At 43.6% G+C, this 16,026-nt stretch overlaps 1 pseudogene; it reads left to right on the top strand.

Annotated features, from left to right (window-relative positions):
* Positions 1-2,332: 2,332 nt before the first annotated feature.
* LOC148038564 (high affinity iron permease 1 pseudogene) lies at positions 2,333-3,881 on the top strand (annotated as a pseudogene).
* Positions 3,882-16,026: the final 12,145 nt, after the last annotated feature.

The raw sequence follows: 16,026 nt of genomic DNA, 5'->3' as shown, positions 1-16,026 counted from the left end.
CGGAAAGCATTTTCATTCCCTTCAAAGACATATGGCCCAAATGAGCATGCCAAAGAGATACATGGGGGATAGAACCCACAGACAAAACATGATCAAGGGAAGAAGTGGATACAATCAAGGGATAGAGGCTATCAGCCTTGGCACCTCTCGCAATCACAAGTCTGCCACGAGTGATCTTCCATGCAGAGTCTCCAAAAGATACATGATAACCTGTGTCATCAAGTTGTCCATCTGACAGGAGACTGCGTGTCAAAGTAGGTACATGATGTACATCCTGTATAACAAAACTGCTGCCAGAAGGAAACTGTAGCCTAACATCACCAATGCCCATAATATCAAGGGAGTTGTCATCACCCAAGTGCACAGAAGCCGAAATAGTACAATATGAATGAAACCACTCTCGGCAAGGTGTCACATGAAAGGATGCACCTGAGTCCAAGAGCCAACACTGTGCATACATAGAGTGTATCTTTGTCATCTGTGAAGCACTAGAAGAAGCTGCAAGGATATAATCATCATCATCAACATCCTCAGGCTGCATAACATTGATCTCTTCAATTTTAACACTGGACTTTGTAGGCACTATGCTGCGATTAAAAGACTTATCCTACACTTTGTCTTTCCCCTTATCTTTGTGCATTTCATTGCGTAGTTCATGACATTGTGGCCTAATATGGCCATTTTTCCCACAATGGTGACAAGTAACATCTGCATTCCTGCCACGGGATTTGCTACGTGACTTCCCACGAGACTTGGACCAAGATTTTTGAGAATCCCATCCATGGCCACTGCCACTGCCATGCTTTCCATACCCATCATTCCTGCCTCTAACTGTCATAGCATGCGACACACGAGAGACATCCAAATTCTTACGATTAACCTCTTCCTGCAAGAAGAGCACTCTCAACATCAGATAATTTCAAGGTAGCAGTAGAGGCACATAATGTAGTGCGGAATACATCCCATGACTCATTAAGAGTACCAAGCAAGAAAAGAGGAGTTACATCCCCTGCAAAAGTGATGTCCTACGAAGTCAAGTTCTTGAGTATAGCATGGAACTAGCTCAAGTGAGCAGACATAGCACATTCTCCTTCATGCGTAGATCCATAAGCTGCTTCAGCCAATACAATATCTGACTCGCTGGATTTTTCTTGTCATAGAGATTCTTGATTTTATCCCACAACTGCCAAGCACTTTGTTCTTCCTCAAATACATTGTAATGAACCTGTTCTGTGAGAAATAATACAATAGTGGACTTGCATAACTCATCAAGCTCAAGCCATTCCTCATCTGGCATAGTTGCAGGCGGATGCCCGCTCAACCTCAATGATTTGATCTATGATTTTTGCACCAACACCTGCCAAATCTTTGCAGAGACTTTTGAATGAAACTACATGTATTTGTCATTTTTATAACTACTTTGAATGAAATCACATGTATTTGCCATTTTTATAACTAAAAAACGAGGTTTTAAACCTCCTTTCAATTTTGAAAGTTTTTTTAAAATTTTTACAATTCACTTTACATTAAACCTTGGTTTTTCAAGAGAACACACACACACCTCTCTCTCTCTCTCTCTCTCTCTCTTACATGTATACAACATGTGCACACATGTAATCTACATTGCTACCTTGTATGCGCATCCATAATCCGCAAATATGTCTGTAATTCTTGTCATGCAGGCAGCTCTTTTGAGATGTAGCCCCACTACCGCTCTATGCCGCATGGAAGCGACACAGGCCAGGTCTTTGTCTGTCTGTCTGTCTCTCTCTCTTTGCAGTTTGCATTTCCTACTCCGTGGCCTTAGGATGAGGTAAGCAGCGGGCTGACTTGCGAGAGCTGGAGTTAATAAGTCGATGATTGGATCATGCAGGACAAGGGAATGGGAGCCCCGAGCACTGAGCAGTTATATGGAATGCAAGCCTGCAGGGACGAGGCCAGTCAGGACAAACAGCTCTGAAGGCCGAAGAAAGCTGGAGAGTGCTGCAGGTGGCCAATCAGGAAAAAAGTATTTTGGCCGTGGGCCAGAAAGATAATAGGGGCCCGGGGGAGTGGGCCAATCACAAAAAGAAGCATTTTACTGCGGGCAAAATAAGGTTTTCGTATTTCTGTTCGTGTGTGTGGCTGACTCAGGGGGCGCGTGGATGGCAGACGCCGGGTGCGTGGCTATGGTAGCGTCGGCGATTGCGAGGCACGCAGGGCCAGCGTTTTCCCTGCAGTCCACTCACAGTCGCAGTCCACAAGTCAAGAGAACTTGCTTTTTGTTTTCTTCTCGTAGGAAAGGGACGGGGCTCGAGAGCGTACTGCAATGCTGGCTATAAGAAGGGCTTCACACGAGGGACGGTGATAATCAGGGGCGAGGAGAGAGAGAGATCAGAGGCCGGAGACACGCAGAGAGGGTATTGTGCCAGAGGCTCTAGAATTAGAGTAATTAGGGGCGTGCAAGAAGTTGCCAAGATGGTGGAGATATTCAGCGTGCCGGCGTTCTTCATCGTGTTCAGGGAGACGCTGGAGGCGTCGATCATCCTGTCCGTGATGCTCGCGCTGCTGAACAAGATCGTGGAGGACGAGAAGGAGCGGCGGCGGATGAAGCGGCAAGTGTGGGCGGGGGTGATGGCGGCGGCGGCACTGTGCGTGGTAGCGGCCGCCGTGTTCCTATCCCTCTACTACACAGTGGCCAAGAACGCCTGGGAGGAGTCCGAGTCCCTCTGGGAGGGCATCCTGGGCCTGGTGGCCGTCATCCTCATCACCATCATGGCCCTTACCATGTCCCGCGTCGTCACCTGGCGCGAGAAGTGGGAGCGCAAGCTCACCAAGGTCACGCAGGACGCTCTCAACGCCAAGCAGGCCGACGTGGAGCAATCCAAGCGCTCCAAGTACGCCCTGTTCCTGATCCCGTTCACGGTGGTGATCCGAGAAGGGGTGGAGGCGGTCATCTTCCTTGGTGGGATAGGGCTGCAGGGCTCCGGGACGGCGTACCCGATCGCGGCGGTGACCGGCTGCGCGTGCGGGGTGGTGGTGGGCTACCTGCTGTACCAGGGGGGGAACCACGTGGCGTTCAAGTACTTCTTCGGGGCGTCGACGCTGCTGCTGCTGGTGATCGCGGCGGGGCTGTTCGCGGGGTCGGTGCACGAGTTCGAGGAGTACACGGACAACGAGCACTTCCTGTGGCAGCTGAGCTGCTGCGACCCGGAGAGCACCCGGGGCTTCTGGCCGCTCCTGAACGCGGTGGTGGGCTGGCGCAACGAGGCCACGCGCGGCACCCTCTCCGCCTACATCATGTACTGGGTCTTCGTCGTCGCCGCCCTGCTCTTCCTCCGCATCAGGTGGCGCCGCAGGACGGTAGCCTCCGCCTGCAACGAGAGTCGGAGCTCTCTTCTGCCCCCCCTCCAGTTTAACTCAGAAAACACCCCCAGCCGCGTCCGCCCCGCCCCACGCCACGCCACGCCACCCCACCCCCCATCGTCATCACAGGACAAAAAAATAAGGGACAAAAACCTCTGTTTTATTTTACCAACCATCCATCGGCTTGCCATCACTTTTCCCGTCACCTTTCCCTCAGCCTTTCCTCCTCACGTCGATAAACAATCATCGTCATCATCACAAGTATATCAACCTCGCCTCGTTCTCCTTTTCCTTCTCAGAATTCTTTTCTGTTTCAAATCCCATCCATCGCCACCTTCAACCTTGCGAGGCTCTGCATCCTCGTATCTCCTTCTCTACACAAGTACTGCAGGTCTCTCACATAGTTCTCGTGTTATATAGCAGCTTTTTTTATAGTTTTGCATGTGTACAGTGGGTAGGCCTATTGTTATAGCAAAGATAAAAAATTAGATCATGTACACTTGTGCTCCTTCTATATTGAATGCTATTGTTCTTTTCGCTGGCGTTTTTGACAACAAAATACCTATCTTCTCAAGTAAGTTTGAGTTTTGACCACGCTCACAGCCGTAGCTCATATTTCTAGTCTCTAGATACACAAGAACGGTTCCCTTTTGTGAATTATGCTAGCAGGGCAAAAGTAGCCTCCTCCTTTATGTGACAAAGGTGAAGAGGCAAGGACGCGGCAAAGGTCTAAAACACGCTCCACGAGGTTGATGACAACATGTTGCCTATTTAGAAAATCGAGGTGCTCTCTTACTTTTCTGATGGGAACAGTAAAAGTGGGTTCCTTTGTTTTCTCGCAACTTTTCGATGATTTCTTAATTTCGCTCCGAAGTGAAATGTAGATTATGACATAATGTCCTACGTAAGGTCTCATGGCATTCTCGAGGGTAGTGCCACACCTCAATGTAGAGCTTAGAAGAGCCTAGCAAGCAAAAAGAGATATGTAACTAACAAGATGAAAGACCCCCGATGTCCACAAAAGATGGCTCTTGCTAGAGAAGAGCTAGATGGGGCATCAGTCTGGCATGTAGGAGTGTACTTTACCCTCAAAATGAGGGATACTATCTCCACTTCCCAAAGTTCACCATAGGTTGACGCCTTGGATACCCCCAAATAAGGGATATTGTCTTCACTTTCCAAAGTTAACAAGTTGAGACTCGAGTACGATCTTCACTTCTCGAAGTTGACTAGAAACTTGCAGCAAGGGGATAAAGATGTATTATGAGATACCAAAAAATGTCATTTGTAGAACATCACCAAGGGAAAGACCAAACATTCCATGAAGACTAGCTTAAAGGCATCTTTACACTACAATAGAATGGAAGCAAAGAAGCAAAAGCCGAGAGGTACACATAAGCAAGCACACTACCCTACCATTTACACTTGTGGCTTTTAGTGAAAGCTGAATCTCTCACCCATAGATGCAACTTCAAATGTGTAAGAAAACCATGATTTTACATGTCTCTTTTAGCGTGCTACTACATGCATGCCGATTTAAAACATTGCTAGGTGAATTTAGGCATTTTGAAAAGCAAAAAAGGACTTTAGGGGCAAAATGCCTCACAACCAAAGATGCACAAATGCGCATATGATGGAGGTTTCCCAATCCATAATACCTCCTCTCTAACCCAGCAAACAATAGTAGTGCAAGGAGATGTGTTAATCAAGTAGTGTGTGACAGGAGTAACTCTCTTAGTCCAAAAGTGCAATGGCAAGCATGGCTAGCTAAGCATAGTACATACTCTCTTCTAAATCGTCATGTTCATGCATTGGGCAACACCATTCTAGGGATGGGTGTAAGGGGCATTCACCAGATGCTTAATATTTGCCATCCTTCTGTATTGCACTGCTTGAGGATACGAGCAATAGTAAATTCACACAGTGCAACCACCCTTTCCTTTCCACCACCACTCTCAAGACCCGCCTCAATCTCAAGGGCTACTTGCTGAGCCGCAGATTCCTTAACAAAGCCCCTCGCCCTCCACCATCCCCTACTTGCCATTCGGATAACGAGGATTAAACTCCCATCATGCCCTTGTATCACATGTATCTATGTATAACCTCTTCAAAAAAAAAAAGCCACAAGGCAACATAAGAAAAGGTGAACTGGAAACAAGAGACAACAGCAAAGAATAGCAATGCCAAGGGATGAATCTACTACTAAGAAAAGATAAGAGAGAGAAGACTTCACATGATGAGCTTGCAACTTCCCTTCGCCTTGTTGTGCACCACAGTCACTACATCTAGGGTTCTCCCTAGCCCCTTCCCCACTTCACACTTAGGACACATCAAGGGCAGGACTTTCAGACCTGTCACCCTAAGATTTGCACCGCACCTCCATCGACACACGAACTGGGTCCTCAAGTGTGGGACATTACCAAGGGCTTGCCCAAGGTTAGACCCATCTCCTAGTTCCACTGCCACGGGCACCATGCACTACACGGAGAGGCAGACACACCCCTTAGGGAGTGTACAACTTTTCTTGCAGGTTATGTTCGTGTTTCAAGAACTAGCTACTCAGCTAAAGAAGATCATCCACGGCATCCTTTAATGACCAAAACTTTTTCCATGTGTCGGACATGACACCATTGCTACTGTTTCAGGAGCTTTTCTGCATTGGATTGGACGGACCAACATGCTTCATGTCGCCAACCATCTGCCTTCTGATGTCTACCATGACTGAACCAAATCAAGCAAAAGGAGTACTCAATAATAGATCTGCCATTGGCATAGATTTTGGAACCTCATCTTCCAAAGATGCATGCCTAACGCCTCAAGATCTTTGGATTGCTTATTGATTCCACAAGCCTGAAGATTTTCAATGCAAGGTTGAAGATCTTCAACGCAACACTGAAGATCTTGAAATCATAGACAAAGATCTTCAAATAAAATACAAAGATCTTCAAATCAAAGACACAGATCTTCAATGTGAAGACAAAGTATATCTTTGTCAAGGCAGAGTTGGGGGGGGCTTCTCCAGGATAAATCCCTTCAACACCATCCTCCTAAGGAATTGCTTATTGATCAAGCGTTTCTGATGCTCAAGGGATGACCAGCTACATATTTTTCACCAGCCAACTGGAACCCCTATCAGTCGAATGGAAGCCACAACTGTGTGAGAAATGTCGAGCATCTTCATGAAGCCTAAAGCACGCCGGAATCTCTCCTGGTCATCGTCATTAAACTCCATCACCTCTCATTCACACCCTCACCTTTGAATCAGTGTCATCTACCCACCAGTTTCGCTTAGCAGCAGACCCAACTATCCCACTACTTCCCACCGCAGTGCCATGGGACTGGCACTTGGCTAGAAGGGGGGTAATGTTTACCGTGTTTACCACAGCAAAGAGGAGCGGGAAAATGGAAAAAAGGAAATAGCAAAAAAGGCACAGGATAAAAGAAGGAAAAGGCACCTTGACCGGTAACCAGACCCTGAAAATTTTAAATGTTCGGGCACGACCCCCAGAAAGTCTCAGTGTCGCCCCGAGAAAGCAAAAGAGTAAAAAGCGCACCATTAAATGTGGAAGCACTCCCGAATCCTTGTAAAAGAGTGCCAGGCTCGCTCCTGTGCAAATTGCATGCATTAGTTGGGAATATGATAAATTAGAATGGTGGAAAATGAGAAATGGGCTTAGGCCAATGGCCGGCCATGTAAAAAAGGGGATGACCGCCCAAAGAAGGGAGGATATGTATATAAAGTTCAAAAGTGAATGAGAAGCTCATTATTGTGTGTGGCTAAAGCTTCTTCTTCTTCTTCTCTTATTTCTTGCCTTCTTGCTTGTGCTTGAGAAAGGGAGTGAGGGAGTGTGAGAGGGTGAGAGAGTGAGCGTGTGGGAGTGAGGGATCGTGGAGAAGAAGCTCTCCACCTCCTCTCTCCATCTTCTTCTCTTCTCTTCTCTTCCCTTGTCTCGTGCGTGGCTATGGAGGATGGAGCTGATGGGAGAGGGATTGAGGTTGCTTGAGCTTGCCACAAGGATCGTGGAGCTACGGGTGTGCAAGAGAGAGGAGGGTACTTGATCAAGCATCAAGGTAACCTCACTACACTCGTAAGGTAGGCATGACGCGTCGGCTATGTGAGAGGTAGCCATGGCCGCTCGGCTTGAAACACTTGATCAATAAGCGATCTGTAGGTCTCGGGGTAGAGCTTGTAGCTTCCCTTCACACGAGTAATCTTCCATGTAGAGTCCCCAAAAGACACAAAATACCTTTCATCACCAAGCTGTCCAGCTGACATAAGGTTGCGAGTCAATGCAGGTACATGGCATACATCATGCAAAACAAAAGAATTGCTAGAAGGAAAATGCAGCCTAATATCTCCAATGCCCACAATGTCAAGAGACCTGTCATCAGCAAGACGCACACAACCAGACATGGTACGATAGGTATGATACCAATCTCTACAGGGTGTCACATGAAAGAACACACCCGAATCCAAGAGCCAACACTGCGCATATATAGAATGTATCTCAGAAGTATGTAAGGCATCGCATGAAGAAGCTACAAGTATGTAATCATCATCTGAATCAATGGCCTGCATGACATTAACCTCTTCTATCTTCACACTGGATTTTGCATGTACAATAATGCACTCAGAAGGCTTTTCTTGCACTTTTTCTTTTCCCTTTTCCTTGCGCTTATCATCGCGCATTTTATGGTACTACAACCTAATATGTCCTACTTTTCCACAATAATGACAAGTAATATCAGACATTCGTCCACGGGACTTACTGCGACCACATGACTTGGACCTGGACTTCTGAGAGTCCCTGCCCTTATGATCATTATCATGCCTGCCATGTCTGCCACCTCTAACAGTCAATGCATGTGAAGAGCGGGAAGCATCATTGTTTCTCCTGTTGATTTCCTCAATCAATAAAGCTCTCTCAACATATTTGATTTTCAGCCCATCAAGCTTGTTCGTGCATATGGTAGTACAGAAGACATTCCATGATTCAAGAAAGGTGCCAAGCAGAAACAACGGGTGTAAGTTATCTTTGAGCTCAATACCCTGTGACAACAACAGACTCTTCATGATAGCATTAAACTGACTGAAATGAGATGAAAGGGAGGTCCCCTCCTTCATGCGAAGGTCCATTAACTACTTCAGCCAATACATCTGTGACACAGGACTCTGCTGTGCATAGAGCTCCTGAATATTCTCTTATAAATCCCATGCACTCTGATTCTCATCTTCAACAATATTATGATGGACCTCTTCCACTACAACAGAAACGAGGCATAAACGCGCATGTTAGACGTGCAAAGTCGGGCACGTCTATCAGAGCGTTTATAAGTGCGTGTAAATAGACGCGAATTTTGCGTCTATATATCCGCGCAAATAGACGCTAATATAGACGCGCCAGCAGACGCACAATTATTTAACCACCTAAAATTAGAATTCACATAATTAAAAAATCAAAGTTAATAATTATTTAACCACCTGAAATTGATTCTTGAGTATGCACATGTGCGCATGATAAAAACCATAGAATTAAGAATACACATTGAATCATTGAATTAAAAGAATAGAGTTAATAATTACTTTTTCATTGCTCTCTAATGAATGGCAGTTCCTCCAGTTGACAAGCCTGATATAAGTAATTAGCGGCAAGCAAGAGAAACCTTACAATTAGTAGCAAGCATTGCAATATGTATCTCGTAATTTCTCTACGTACTTGAAGATGATAAAATATACTTCCTTTTTATTATGGAAAATTTAATTTAGCTTTAAAATTGACTATTGATTCTTGAGTATGCACGTGTGCGCATGATAAAAAGCATAGAATTAGGAATACACATTGAATCAATAAGCAAATTAAGTATGTTACAGTGAATGATCCATCTCATCTTCAATGAGATCAGCCCTTGCTAAACTATCTACTTCTAGGTCTATGTTACCAAGAGGTAACGAAACAAATAAGTCTATCCCACTATCAGATGTGTTGCTATATTGCTCAATAACTTCATCAATATAATCGATAATCACATTACTGTCTTCTTCTGCGTTTCCTTGAACATCCTCGCGAGGTTCATCTTGTACTATATCACGCATATCATCTATTATGGTGTCATCATGCACATCATCATTAATTGTTGGATTGTGATCATCTGCTATCTCCATGTCGGTAATATTACCATATATTGGTTTTGAACGATTAGATATAGGGATGACATACCACCATCGGTTATTGTTTACCATTGGATGATACACAACCTGTATTTGAAAAACAAAAGCAAAAAACTTAAGTACTTATTATATTGTGTATATGTATCACATGTATACATATAAAAAATTTAGCCTTTGCGTATATACCTGCTCGCATTGTTGAGGTAGTACTAATGTGTCATTCTTGTTTTGGTGAAATTTTGTAGAGTCAATGATTACAAAACCACTTGGATGATGTCTGATTGTGCAATGCTCACCATTTGTTACCACTTCTTTAAACCACTTCACATCCAATACATATATAAAGAATCGTCTGAAGTCAAGCTTCAGTATATCTTGGATCAAGCCACAATAACCTTCCATGGTACCATTGGCATCCTCGAAGTGAGCAAGGACACCACAATCTTGGGTATTTCTCTTTTCATCTATACGTTGAGTTCGAAGATGTTTACCCTCATACCAAAGTGCATTGAATAATGTGCACTAGTAGTAAAAGATAAAAGATCAAACATGTCAATTATTTATATAAAATAAAACTTATAGAAACAAATTAATTGATAGTATGTCTCACCTTTGATAAGCAACCTTGTGCATATTCCCACTCTTCTTGAGATATATTAATTTTCTCCTCTTTTTCCATTGTCTCCATTTCCTCATGTAACCAATCTATATCAATATGACATGGGAGCGCATTTAGATAATCTGGAAATGAGACATTACGTCCATATCTAGTGTGAAATTCTTGTCTTTCGCTTTTTCTTCTTGCCTTTGCTTCATTATATAGTGTCACCCATTTGCTCATTACATCACTATTGAGCACACAAAAACTATTTAACTTACAAAGTTATTCTTTTGTTAGCACTTTACTCATTCCTTTTCCTTGAGGTACTATAGAGGTCATCCTCAAGTCTTCATCATCTTTTCATAGTCGTGGTTGAGAGGGATCCACTTCAGCAAGATATTCAAAGATATAAACAAGGGATGATTGCACTAACCAACCCTCAGCCATGCTTCCCTCAGGCCGTGCTTTTTGCCTCACAAAATCTTTCAAGGTTTTCATGAAGCGCTCAAGAAAAAACATCCACCTTACATGAATTGCCCCACAAAGTGCGATCTCATCAATCAAATGTACAAGTAAATGTAATTGAGTAGTCAAAATGGATCGATGAAAAATTTCCTCCACCAAACAAACCACCTCAACAGATAATACTCGAGCATCTTGCAATGTGTTTGGATCAATTTCCTTCGAGCTCACGTATCTGTCAAGATGTATTTGATAACTTTTTATTTTTGTGTAGAAATTCAAAGATATATAATGAAAAAATACAATGTATACACACCTCACAAGCTCTCCCATCTTGTAAATGATATCATGTACATCTTTGGATACACAATGGGATATGCTAGTAGGAAGTACGAACTGAATGTAAACAATATTCATAGATCAAATGATTAGTTGAGGAAAAAGTCATCATACCCCAAAGTTTACACATAGTTACTCCACTAATTACTATATTCATGGTTAGAGATATCCTTACTTGAATCATTTTGTGCCAATCGTGGGACTTCAAACTAGATAGTTGCTCCACACCTCTTTTCTTTTTCTTTATGAAGGCTCCCTTAAGACATCTCATATATCCTGTGGGTGTTCGAAAGCTATATATTTGTTCATTCACTATATTTTCCTCGTTCTTTGACAACATCCAAGGTGCATGGGGTAGCTCAATCTTTCCTCTGGGTCCAATGCGTGGCCAGGCTCGTCTCATGCGACCAATGTTACGTAAATCATTCCTTACATTAACTGAATCACGAGCCCCTATCAAGTGATCCCATAATGTAGATACAACATTTTTGAATATGTGCATGGGGTCCAACAGGTGATTGATCTTGAGTTCAGTCCAGTACGGAAGACGAAAAGATATAGAGAACCTAACAAACAAACAATATATTATGTAAACAATTCATCATGCTAAATACTTTAAAGTCAATCGAGAGAAATGCACTTCTTACCTACTCATGCCGAGTGGAGGGTGGTTGTCGGCATTAATCCATCTCTCCTTCCAATCTCAAATGGTTAGAGATTGTGGAGTCATTCCATTAGTAGGGAGAACATATTTGGGATGGTCAATAGGAAGAAATCGATGATGATTGTCGTAGATAACCTTCTTTAAACGTGCTGGCCTAGAGGAAACTAGAGAGGGACCGCAAATAGGACATGCATGATATCCTGACGCGGTTAAACCTGAAAAAACAAGTGAATTAATAAAATGCAATTGATTCAAGTCTTGAATTTCAAATATAGAGTTATATACATGTACCTGAACACTCTTCGTATCCTGGAAAGTCGTGCATGGTCCACAACAGCATGGCCTTCAATGTGAAATCTCTAGAGGATGCAGATGCACTTGTATCTTGCACCTCAATACCTTCCCATAACATTTCTAGCTCTTCAATCAAAAGCTCTAAGTAAATGTCCATGTTTTTTACCTTGTGCTTTCCAGGAATCAGAAGGGACAACATCACATGTCCCTTTTTAATTGCCATGGATGGAGGAATATTATAGTTCACCAATACCACTAGCCATACACTGTATGATGTGCTTTTGATGCCAAATGGATTGATTCCATCCATACCTAAACCAAATCTCAAATTTCTTGGCTCTTCTTTGAAAACAGGCCACAAATTATCTATATGTTGCCATGCGGGTGTGTCTGCAGGGATCCTCCATTTTCCATCACTTGAATGATGACTAGCATGCCATGACATGAGCTTTCCAATAGACTTACACTTGAACATAAGTTTTATACGTGGAATAATCGGAAAATGTCGCAAAACCTTACGAGGCACATCCATTGACTTCATCTCCACTTCGTATCTTGATTCGCCACAAACAGGACACTCTCGTGCGAACTCATGAATCCCACGAAATAAGACACAATCATTGACACATGCATGGATCTTGACATAATCGAGGCCTCCCAGAGATGTCAAGTAATGTCTTGCTTGCTCTCTCTTAGTTGGAAATTTGTTTCCTTTTGGAAGCATTTGTGATAATAACCTACATATATTTTTAAAAGTGAGTTAAAAAACAACCAACATATATTTCTGCCTGATTTCAAAATAGAATTAACAATTAATATTATGATTCATAAGCCAAACTGAATTGATACCTACTTCAATAACGCATCCAAACTGACATTACTCCATCCATAAATTGTTTGCAAGTTAAGTATCTCGAGGGACGCACGAAGAACGGAGTACGTACAACCTTCGTACAATAGAGTAGATGATGCTACATATAGTGGATCATCTGGCTTCGTAGAGTGACCTTCTCCCTGAACCGGTTGCGAAAATAGATGGTGTACCATGTTGTCCAAAATCTCATCCTCTACGACTTGATGGGGCATTTCATGAGGGCTACTATCATGGTCGTCAGTCTCTACTCTTCTTGAAGACTCTGCCTCCTCGCGTCGACGTTTTGCAGCCTCTCGACGCCCGGGAGGGAGCATTTAAGGATGTGGCACCGCATCCTGCTCAACCACAAAAGGGAGTTTCATGTACGTTGATATATAATTCCCATAACATAGATATGCAATCTTAGTGGTAAAAAAAAAAGAATGAATATCGGTGATTTTTCTCGGTCCCATTCTGTAGCCATGCATCTCGATTATGAAGACACAATGTTTCATCCTCACTTGAGGATGTGCTCATTGATTCACCAGCGTGCACCGCACTAGGTGATGACGACATCGACATGATTAAACCTAATTCATGACAACATCAAAATATTTGTCATTCATTCATATGTTTACATAAGATCTTAATTTTAAATACACAAAAATCATCATAAATACATTAAAACTTATGATAAGAATTCACTATCAAAACTTATCTTAAAAAGAAAAAATTATGATACATCCCAAATGCGCGTCTGTATCCGCGTTTAACTATGCATCTATATTCACGTCTATACTCGAGTCTATCTGAACAATAGATGCACATATACAAGCGAAAATAGACGCACACGTCAAAATTCAAACCATACTTAAATCATTTCTTTTCAAAGTACGCCTTTCCTTTCCTGCGTTTTTTGCGGTTCTGAAGCTTGAGTTTAGCCGACATGTAGTCTCTTCATGCCTCACCTCCTCATGACTCACCTCTTCTTTCATTTCAAACACACAATAAGGGAAAAAGGAAAGCCAAGGAGAGGAAGAAAAAGAGAACAAGAAAGAGGAGAACAAGAAGAAGTAGCAAGCAAGCATCAAGGGAGGGTAACTTACCAATTAGATTAAGAATGAGAAGGAAGAAGCGCCACCACCCACCACACCAAACACCCAAGGTGACTCTCTCTCTCTCTCTCTCTCTCTCTCTCTCTCTCTCTCTCTCTCTCTCTCTCTCTCTCTTTCTCTTTGTTTCTCTCTTCCTCTCTTTGCTCTGTCTGTTTATTTAGGATTTGTGATTCCATTATGTATTGCATTTTGTAAATCATCAACGGCAGTCGTCGACCTAAAATCGGCCGACCGAGTGCATCTGATAGCGCGTCTACATCTCAGTGTAGACGTAGACATAGACGCAAAAAATGTTTCCTCTCAAAGCGTATGAGGGCGCGTCTTAGAGCGCGTGTGCTGGCGCATGTACTCTATAGTGTACACGCGATGATATACGCACTGCACAGAAGGTTGACCTGTAATCTACACGCGATTATACACGCGCATTGACCTGGGATGCGCGTCTGATAGCGTGTATGTGCTGCATCTTAGATGCACAGATAGACACGCTGGACAGAAGGTCCACTCTGGAGCGCATCTGAGGGTGCGTCTAGCCTGCAATTTAGACGCGGGGATACACGCGTTAGGTCTCCCAGTTCTGATAGTAAACAATATATTTTTGCAATGATGAATGTGACCAATCCCATGTTTGTGTTTATCAGTTTTCTTGTTTAAGAGAAGCATTAGCACTTAAGTGTTATGCTCAATGTCTAAAGAAAGCTATTTGAAAATGTAGGTAATATATGATTTTTTGTATGCAAATAAATTTGTATTTTTCCTGTGTTTTTTTTGCAGATGTCGTATCCTGGTTCATCTAGCAATGACCCAGATGTGGATCGCATGAATGATACATTGGCCTCCTTTGGCAGGGGGTCAATGCATTTTTTGGAGGTTTTCCTAGTAGGGAAGACTTCATGGGAGAGATGACTAGACACCTTGGCCGCTCTCCCACGGCGGACGAGGTGTTCAATGTCATGTCTGGGACGCCTCTGGCATCTTTGCCTGGCACTACTTCCCAGACTCCACATGCAGGTACTCCACATACATGTACTCCATATGCAGGTACTCCATTTGCAGGTACTCCACGTGCTCCACGTGCATTGGCTGAAGCACAAGCATCTGCAGAAGCACGTGCATCTGGAGAAGCTCGTGCGTCCAGCGAGGCAGAGGGTAGTCGACAGAGGGGGAGGAGGGAGAGTCGAGGGGGAGGACGAGGCTTGTGTGGGGATTGCCTAGGAGGTGGCGAGTGATCACCCTCACCAGTAGATCACGTAGAGGAGGTTGTACGCCAGTACTATAGAGTTACAGATGCTGGTGGCATCTTTCATGATGATGAGGGAAGGGATGTAATGGCATACATGAGGAGCGTCATGCATGTGATGTATAAAGATTGTTTCATTGCCTTCAAAAATCAGAAAAGCGGCTTGTGGCAGAAGGTGTTGAGGGCAGTCCATAGGAGGTACCCAAATCCTGAGGGTCAGTGATTCTCAGATGATTGGGGACGTACAAAAGTGAGGGATATGCTTCACAACAAAAGATCCCACCTCATGACACGGGCTAGGGACTCACTGCGGAGGCTGCAAGAGGGGCGTGGAGCCTATAGCCAATCACCTATATGCCACTGCATAGAGTGGAAGAAAGCCAAGAAGAAAGTAGCTGAGAAAGTGAAGAGTCGCCAGCACGCAGAGGCGCGACGGATCCAAATGGAAACAATGGGATCGTCGCATTACGGATCGGGCGGCAGAGAGTCATGAGAGGCAGGGTTTGTAAGTATATTTTGATTTCTAGTTTTTTTTAAATTTATATTTCTTTCAATTCTTTATATATTTTAGTCTAATATATTGTGACTCATAATTGTTTGTATATCTCTAAATGTTTTGCAGACTACCATCGTTGGTAGGACACCTACTCCTAGAGAGGTAGGTTACCATCGAGGCCATAACCGTGCAGCGACATGGCTTCACTTTATGAGGAGGGTCTCATCACTGAGGACCAATACAACCGGGCCATGAGGGTTCGACAGCCAGAGGAGGTATGTTTTTCTTACTTTCCTATTAAAAGTATAACTAATTATAACTTTTTCTCCACCTTGTCTATGTAAGCAACCCTGATCTTTTGTGTGTGTAGGCGAACCCGAATGTGGAGCATAGCGAGGAGGGGGATAGCGATGCTAGTAGCCATGGTGGTACTAGCGAAGATGTTTCC

This window comes from Lygodium microphyllum, chromosome 3 (assembly GCF_053477565.2).
Source record: "Lygodium microphyllum isolate KBCC chromosome 3, Lygodium_microphyllum_v1.1.10, whole genome shotgun sequence".
In the NCBI taxonomy this organism is placed as follows: Eukaryota; Viridiplantae; Streptophyta; class Polypodiopsida; order Schizaeales; family Lygodiaceae; genus Lygodium; species Lygodium microphyllum.
The sequence above is the reverse complement of the archived record's forward strand: the minus strand, read 5'-3'. Positions and strand labels throughout refer to the sequence as shown.